We start from the raw sequence: 9,261 nt of genomic DNA on the forward strand, positions 1-9,261 counted from the left end.
TTGGTAGTGAGCACGCTGTGGTTGATACGGGTATCATCTTTGCTGAGGGTAATACTTTTTCTTCCTGTACGGAGGGGTATAAATCCCCAAGGTTCTGAGAGTAGCCCTTGAGTCCTTACTGGAATGAAGGACCGAATCAGTTGATTCAGCAAACAACTTCTGTGTGTCAAAGGGGAGATCAACGATCTTCGCCTGTAGATCCCTCGGGATACCCGATGTCTGAAGCCAGGATTCCCTGCGCATGATCACTGCCGTAGCTGTTGAGCGTGCTGCCGTATCTGCTACGTCGAGGGTGATCTGAACTCCTGTCCTCCAGGCTGCGTAGCCTTCCTGCACGATGGCCTTCAGCACTGGCTTCTTATCCTCTGGAAGCGAGTCCATGAGGGAAGTCAGCCTGGAGTAATTGTCAAAGTTATGGTTCGCTAAATGTGCTGCATAATTTGCCATTCTCAACAGTAGGGTAGAGGAGGAGTAGACCTTTCTGCCGAATAACTCTAGCTTCTTGGCATCTTTGTCCGTTCCCCCAGTCTCGTACTGAGAAGTTTTCGACCTCTGTTGAGACAATTCCACCACCAGAGAATTTGGTTGTGGGTGACTGAACAGGAACTCCACGCCCTTCGCTGGGACGAAGTATTTCTTATCTGCTCTCTTGTTTATAGGCGGAGCGGACGCAGGGGTCTGCCATATCATGGTAGCGGACTCCATAATTGCTTCGTCGAGCGGAATAGCTATTTTGGAAGAAGCCGGAGGTCTCAGGTTTTTGAGGAGCTTATGGTGCTTCTCCTGCACCTCTACTGTTTGGATGCCTTGCGTAAAGGCCACCCTTTTAAACAGCTCTTGAAACTGTTTGAGATCGTCCGGGTGGTGGACATCCCCTGGTGCCGTAGCCTCGTCAGGGGAGGACAGAGAGGAACCACTAGGGTAAGCCCCTCTGGATCCCTCTGGGTCCTGTTGACGGTGATACATCTTCTCGCTGGAGGCTTGCGAGGGGAAATCTCGGGGTTCCAGAATCGACTCCCCCTGAGATATTTGCGTTTCCGTCCCCATCCGCGATTGCCCTCAGGGATAGTGAACCGTCTGAGGGGACCTGTCCCTGGGGGTATGCCTATGGTGTCTATGCCCCGCATGATGGGGCGACCATGGCAACACGGGCACGGTTCCTGGGATGGAGACCTGGACCACTCTCGAGGCGCATACCCCCGGCGTCTGGGGGAGCGAGATCGCCTAGCTGATTGAGACAATGGTGAGACTGATTTGCGATAGTACTCCAGGGGGTCAAATCCCAGAAAAGGCGAGGGTGGCCCAAGCCATGGTGAGGCTGGCTGGAGGAACGGGGAGGGAGGCTCAGGGTAGACTGGGGGAGACCCCTGCCTCCTTGTTGGAGTTCGCAGCATCAGGGGAGGGCTTAGGGAGAGCAGCTCTGCAGCCCTGTCTGGAGAAGGGCTGCGGTGCCGGGTTTTCTCTGCTGCCTTTCCCCTCCCCTGTGGGGCTGACTCCGCCCCTTTCCGCGCTGGGGATCTCAGCCCCGCTGTTGGCGCCGCGCTCAGCATGCTTTGCTGCAGTGCAGCGCGGGTGGTCTCCCCCGGCGCCTGCAGGCCACGTGCCTGCGAGCTCTTTACCGTCGGCGCCCCGGGGGTCTGTGCCGCTAGCTGCGGTGCCGGTGGTTCCGGCGCTTGCCTGGCCGCCGCTGTGCCCGCGGTGCAGGCCGGCTGTTTGATTATCGGAGGCTCAGCCTCTGCCATGTGCGCTTCCGCACCGCCGCCGCTTGTCTGTGATTGCGGCTGGGGGCTATGTGCTGCACCCGTCCCGCTCGCTGTGGCTGCCGGCAGGGATCGGGTTGGCGAGATTTTCCTCCATTTCTGCACTGACGGGGTGAGGGAAGCCGCCTTTCTTTTATGGCCCCCTGCGGATCCCTCTTGTTGGGGCCGCACCGGCATGTCTGGCTGGAAGCCCTTGTCAAAGAGCAGCATTTTTAGCCGCATTTCTCTGTCCTTCCTTGCTCTAGTCGTGAGCTTTGTGCAGAAGGGGCATTTCTGGGTGACGTGAGATTCCCCCAGGCACCTAATACACTGACTGTGCCCATCGGAGGCCGACATAGCTTTGCGGCATGACTCACACTTCTTGAATCCTGAAGAGGACATCGCGGTGAGTCTTTGAGTTGTTAATAGGGTACTTAGCACCTTTTCTGTGCGTGTTCCCCTCTTGGACCCAGCCTGCCACGGCAGGAGGCCTAATGGCCTTACGTCCCCATGTCTCCGCTGCTCCTCTTGTTACTAAGGCTTTTATACACTTTTTTTTTTTTTTTTTTTGCAATAAGAAAAACAACAAGCTAACTTAAAGACTGAAAAGAAATTCTAAAAACACTTAAAACATTAAATACGCTGACTCTGGCCGCAGCCTGAGCGGATTCCGTCTGCAGCCGATGGCGGTTAAGAAGGACTGGCGGGGACCGGATCGTGCACGTGGCCGGGAGCGCGCAAGGGAGAGGCGCGTGCCGGCGCATGTGCGGTCCGGCAGAAACTGCTGGAAAGATCCGATCTGCGGTGCCGGGGCGAGCCCAACACCTATCGTGGAGCACCCACGGGGACACTCGAGGAAGAACAGGAATTCCATGCCCTTGGCTGGGATGAAGTATTTCTTATCTGCCCTTTTATTCGTAGGCGGAATAGAGGCCGGAGTCTGCCATATGTTAGTGGCTGACTCCATAATGGCTTCGTCCAGTGGAATAGCGATTTTAGATGAAGCCGGGGGTCTCAAATTTTTCAGGAGTTTATGATGCTTCTCCTGCACCTCTGCTATTTGAATGTCCTGCGTGTATGCTACTCTTTGGAACAACTCTTGGAATTGTTTAAGGTCATCCGGAGGGGAGACATCCCCGGGGACAATTGCCTCATCTGGGGAGGATGAGGAGGAGCCGCGAGGATAAACCTCCCCCAAGTCCTCTGGCTCCCGAGTTCGCTGGTATGCTTGCTCCCTCATGGGCTGTGAAGGAAAGTCTCGGGACTCCGGACCGAATTCCCCCTGGGACAGCTGCGTTCCTCTCCCAGAGCGAGAGTGTACACGGGGGTATTGGCGAGGAGTGGGAGGGGATCTGCCCCTGGATCTAGACCTCCGATGTCGGTGTTCAGTATGATGAGGACGGCCATAACAACATGGACAAGGGCCCACTGATGGAGACCTGGACCATGATCGGAGTGTGTACCCATGATGTCTGGGAGAGCGGGATCTCTGTGACGACATTGATAATGGTGAAGCTGGTATGTGATAGTACTCATAGGGATCCATGCCCAAAAAGGGTGAAGGTGGCCTGAGCCGAGGCAAAGGTGGTTGGAGGAATGGAGAGGGAGGTCTGAAATAGGCCGGTGGAGTTGCTGCCCTGCAACACGGCGTGTGTATCTCGGGGGGGGGGGGGGGGGGGGCTGGGTGATAACGGCATTGCAGCCCTGCCTGGAGATGGACTGAGGTGCCAGGTTTTGGCTCTAGCTTTCCCCCGCCCCTGCAGGGTGGGCGCCGCCCCCTCCTGTGCCGGGGATCTCGGCCCCGCTGTCGGTGCTGCGCTCGGTACCATCATAAGCGGTGCCACGCGGGTAGCTTCCTCCAGCGCTGCCAGGCCCCGTGCTGGGTGCCCGTGCGCCATCGGCACCGTGAAAGCCGGTGCCATGTGAGGAGGTGGCGCTGCCGCCGATTCCAGTGCTTGCTGCGCTGGCGCCTGCGGTGCCCTCAGTGCTGACTGCTGAGTAGCCGGAGGCCCGGCCCCGGCCACGTGCGCTACCGTGCTGCCGCTTTCATCAGCCCGCAGCTCAGGGCTCTGCGTTCCACTCGTCCTGCTCGCTGAAGCCACCGGCAAGGATCGAGCCGGGGAGAGTTTCCTCTTGTTTTGCACAGAGGGGGTCAAAGAAGCTGCCTTCCTTTTATGTGACCCAGAGGGCCCTTCTGAGTGAGGCTTATCTGGCGGCTCAGGCTGAAGGGCCTTATCAAACAAGATCATTTTGAGCCTCATCTCTCTGTCCTTCCTGGCCATGGCTGTAAGCTTAGCGCAGTGCAAACACTTCTGGGTAACACGGGACTCCCCCAAGCAGCGAATGCACTTACTATGCCCATCAGAGGCCGGCATAGCCTCACGGCATGACTCTCACTTCTTAAACCCTGAGGAAGACATTGCGGTGAGTCTTTACTGTTAATAGGGTACTTAGCTGCTAATCAGTGCGTTCTACAACCCAAATAACATTCATGGCCTTCAGGGTAGTGGACGGCTTAACCAGCCTTTGTCCACTCCCCTTCCCTCCGTTCCTCTTCTCTCCTACTATTTTGTATGGTTTTTTTCCCACTTTTTTTTTTTTTTTTTGTATAATAGTAAGAACAACGAGCTAACAAGTAAAAACAACTATCTTATCTGTCTCAGGCTTTAGAGCCGGAGCGGATTCAGTCTGCAGCCATTGGCAGTTGAGAAGGAACTGGCGGGGACCGGATCGTGCACATGACCGAGGGCGCGCAAGGGAGCGGCATGCATCGGCGCATGCGCGATCCAGTGGAAACTGCTAGAAGAATTCCGATCTGCGGCGCTGGGCAAGCCTGACACCTACTGCGGAGCACACACAGGGACCACTTGAAGAAGGCGGCCACTTTCCAGGACAAGTAGAGGAGAGAACAATTGGCCAGAGGTTCAGAGATGGGGCCTATAAGCACCTGGAGCACCAGGTTAAGGTCCCAGGCTGGGACCAGCTGGTGGAATGGCGGTATGGAGATGGTCCATGCCCTTGAGGAAACATCCCACCATAGGGTGTGAGTAAATAGAGCACCTGCCTTTCCTAGGATGAAAGGTCAAAATGTCCCCCAGGTGAACCTTTAGGGAGGTAGAAGCAGGGCATTGCTCCTTCAGGGAAATGAGGTAGTTGAGCACCTACAGGATAAAGGTAGACACAAGAGCTAGGTCGTGCTGACTGCAACGATACAAGAAGCACATCCATTTGGCCAACTATGATTGCTGTGTAGACGGTTTGTGGCTGCTAAGGAGGACCTGCTGCATTGTCCCTGAGAATGCCTGCTTGGCAGGATTCAACCATGAAGTGAATTCATCATGGGGTGAAGGGACCAGAGGTCCAGGTGGTGAAGGCGGCCATGGTTCTGTGATGAGGTCTGGAAACAAGGGAAGCCAAATGGGTGAAAACATGGTAAGCTTTATCAGAATGGGGTATCAGTGCCTGCGAGTCCACACTGGGGCTATGATGACTATGTCCATCCTATCCCTGTGAACCTTGAGGAGCACCTAGTGGATAAGGGGAAAAGAGGGAAGGCATAGAGCAGCCCCTGGTTCAACAGGATAAGGAATAAATCTGCTGTGGAACCTAGGCTGAGACCCCAGAAGGAACAGAATGTGGAGCATGTGTGGTCGTTCTGTGACATGAAGAGGTCCATCCAGGAAAAGCCCCACTTTTGGAAGACTGAGTGGAGGACATCCCCATAAACTGACCACTTGTAAGCAAGGAACCAGCAAGTGAGGCAGTCCACCACCTGGTTCTAGACTCCTGGGACAAAGCATGCCTCCAGGTGAATCAAGTGGGCTGTGAAGAGCTCTCACAGGCACAGCGCTTTGCAGCAAAATGGAGAGGAGAGCACAGCGGCCAAGGAGATGAGGTAGAAAAGCTAGACAAGTGAGGTGAATGTCCTGGGGCTTGTGCACATTGATGTGGAGCGGTAACTCCTCTGCTGCCCACATCACCTGATAGCAGCTTTTTCCATCTGCTGCAGCCTGCATCACAAACTTTGTGACCGATAAGTAACAAAGAGGAAGCCGTGCTAGTCTATACACTATCAAAACAAAAAGCAGTCATGTAGCACTTTAAATACTTGCAAAATGGTTTATTAGGTGAGCTTTCGTGGGACAGACCCACTTCTTCAGACCATAGCCAGACCAGAACAGACTCAATATTTAAGGCACAGAGAACCAAAAACAAAACAAAAAGCAGTCAAGTAGCACTTTAAAGACGAGCAAAATAATACATTAGGTGAGCTTTCGTGGGACAGACCCACTTCTTCAGACCATAGCCATACCAGAACAGACTCAATATTTAAGGCACAGAGAACCAAAAACAGTAAGCAAGGAGGACAAATCAGAAAAAGATAATCAAGGTGAGCAAATCAGAGAGTGGAGGGGTGGGGGGAAGGTCAAGAATTAGATTGAGCCAAGTATGCAGACAAGCCCCTACAGTGTTAGTCCCCATACTAACTGTCGTATAGCCCCTACAGTTAGTCAACATTTTAATGGAATGGGGCATTCTGTCAATGACCTAAAGGTATGTGTGTTACAGAAAAGGAATTATCTCTCTGTTTTGGAAAGAGAAACATCTGAGCTGGCTTTTATATTCAAATTCGGCACATTAACACATGGTTTAAATCGTGATGGGAACTTTCTGAGTCACTATAGGGGCTTGTCTGCATACTTGGCTCAATCTAATTCTTGACCTTCCCCCCACCCCTCCACTCTCTGATTTGCTCACCTTGATTATCTTTTTCTGATTTGTCCTCCTTGCTTACTGTTTTTGGTTCTCTGTGCCTTAAATATTGAGTCTGTTCTGGTCTGGCTATGGTCTGAGGAAGTGGGTCTGTCCCACGAAAGCTCACCTAATAAACTATTTTGCTAGTCTTTAAAGTGCTACTTCACTGCTTTTTGTTTTGTTTGTGACTGATGTACATAATTTGACCACTTTAACAAATTATTACTCTCATTCCATTCTTTCTTTTTATTGATAGAAATCTTTAGATTTTAGATGCTAAAAGATTGGCACAGCATGCTGTTTTGGGTAAGATCTCAGTATATATTGACTTAGGAATATGTTTGGTCCTTTGGTACTGGTAAGACCTGTGTGGATTTGATGAGATTTATAGGGATGCTGACTGTGGCACAAGGGAAGCTGGAGTGCCTGAGGGATTTGCTTGTGCAACTTCTGGCTAGCCAGAGAGGCAACAGAGGTGTTCTTTGTGACTGGTTTCGTTTGCCTTATAGAGAAGGAACCCCAGTCTTCAACTGTAAGTAGATTGGTTTTAAGCAATTTGCCCTGGTTTGGATTTCTTTGCTGTACCCAGGGAAACCCCCTATATTACAGCTCCTTCCCCTGCTTCCTCTAGATTGCAACAAGAGATATCAGCCTGCTTAGAACAGCAAACGTTGATAAGGAACAGATGATGGCTGCATGCGGGCAGAAAGCTGGTCAGTATGCTGCACTTCCCTGTGGTGCAAATAATACCAGCTTACTGCAGGCTTGGCGTGGAAAGGTGTGCCATTGAAGAGGTCACAATCAGGCAGGCCTCCTCCAAAACCTTGTGAAAATTAAAAAGTACCTGTCTGAGAGCTTTATGGAGATGTGCAGGGTGGATTGGCACTCCATCCCCAAACATGCTAAGCTGGTTCAGAGGGGCCTAAGCTGTGGAAATACAGCTCCCACCACAGATCACCCAATTCACTTAACCCACTTGTAGAATAATTTAAAATGAGAACTCACCAGAGGTGCCCTCCTCACCATCAGGGTTCAGCTGCGAAACCTCCTGGGAGGAGAGGATTAGACCCAAAGTTAAAAAAAGGTCTTAGCTGCTGGTGAGATCAGCTGCTCTGTCTGCGTATTGACCGTTGTTGTCCTCCTCCTTTTCCTTATCCTCCATGTTTTCCTTAATGTTGCCTGAGGAATCTCTTGGGAGGTATCCACTGACTGTTTGGGGACAGTGTTCAAGTCCCCTCACCAGAATCCCATGCAACTGATCAAACTGATGTTTGTGGCGATGACCCAGAACATCTGTTTGCTTTCTTTGTCTTCTCCTACAACTGCCTGAGCTCCTTTATTTTCATGAGCCCTGCTGGGCATCTCTTGTGAATCCTTTTTCTACCATGCTCTGCAAGATCTTAGCATAGATGCCTGTATTTCTTTTGCTGCTTCACAGTTCTGCCAGCACAGCTTCACTCCCCCACCCCACCTCCCCAGCAATAAGATCCTGGATCTCCTGCACTCTCCATGTTGAAGGTTATTGGTGACCTTGGGAATTCATGGCCAGACATGCTGCTGAGGTGTGCTGTCTGCTCTGGTCACCATGCTGGCCAAATGGGAAATGAAATTCAAACTTTCCCAGGCCATTTCCTGCACACCTGGAGAGCAGTGGAGCTGAAAGTGGTGACCATAGTGGTTACATTGGGGCACTGTGGGAAACCTCCAAGAGACCAAGAATGTTGAATTTCACAATGCTCCATTTGCACTATCCTAAAGTTGACCATACAAGGTCATGAAAAGGAACTCCTGAAAACCAGTACAAAAGTCAACCTTAGGAGCCCTTAAATTCAGCAGAACAGAACCTGTAGCATGTGGACGGCTTAAAAAATTGACCTAATTCAGGTACAGTTGATCTAACCTTCTAGTGTAGACCAGGCCTTAGACACCTAACTTTATCCATCCAACGCATGGAAAACTCAGGGCAGATGACTTCACTATATGGCAGGCCACCTAAGGTTAGATTGCACAACACTGAGAAGAACAATGACCAAGTATTATAGTGTAGACCAGGCCTTAGTCTCTCCTTCAGCAATCAAAGCCCATTCCACCAGGACTAATCAATCCTAGGAATTAAAACATGCTTTCCCACAAATTCCAGGGCAGCTACAAGAGTGTGTTTCAACCTCAACCCTTCTTCTTGTTACCAACTCAACTACCACAATGATCATGCAATTGCCTTTGTATGTCAGATTTCATGCTGCAGCAATGTCCAGGGCTTGTTCAGCATCCACTAAGAGTTCTCTCTATTTTATATACTATGTGTGGAATTCCTAGCATAAACTGACTTAAGGTAACCAAGAAGAAAAAAATCTTACTTCTTGTTAAATTTTACCTTGTCCCAAAAAGTCTGACTGCGTCTATGGCTAAGGAGTTTTCATCCTCCCCCTTGGCAAAAAGAAAAATCTTCCCATCAGTATCACTACCAGAATTTCATCTGGATCTACTAGGATCCTCAAATAGGAAGGCTCTGGAAGCGTCTGGCTTTTATTAACCTTAGTTATTGTGCAAAGCAATTTTTAAAAAAAAACAACTTATAATCCTTTGCAAAATTGTTTAGATAGCTATGGTATACAATGCTGGCATTCTTTTAGTATTATTAATTTTGAATCTACTGTAATTCACTGTATATGCCCCTTTCAACGACGTTCAGAAATCTTATTTTCTGATGAGAATATAAAAATTAGCATTCATTATATCAACATGCAAAAGGAGGCTACGTCTACAT

The sequence above is a fragment of the Carettochelys insculpta genome, chromosome 28, assembly GCF_033958435.1.
Source record: "Carettochelys insculpta isolate YL-2023 chromosome 28, ASM3395843v1, whole genome shotgun sequence".
Lineage (NCBI taxonomy): Eukaryota > Metazoa > Chordata > Testudines > Carettochelyidae > Carettochelys > Carettochelys insculpta.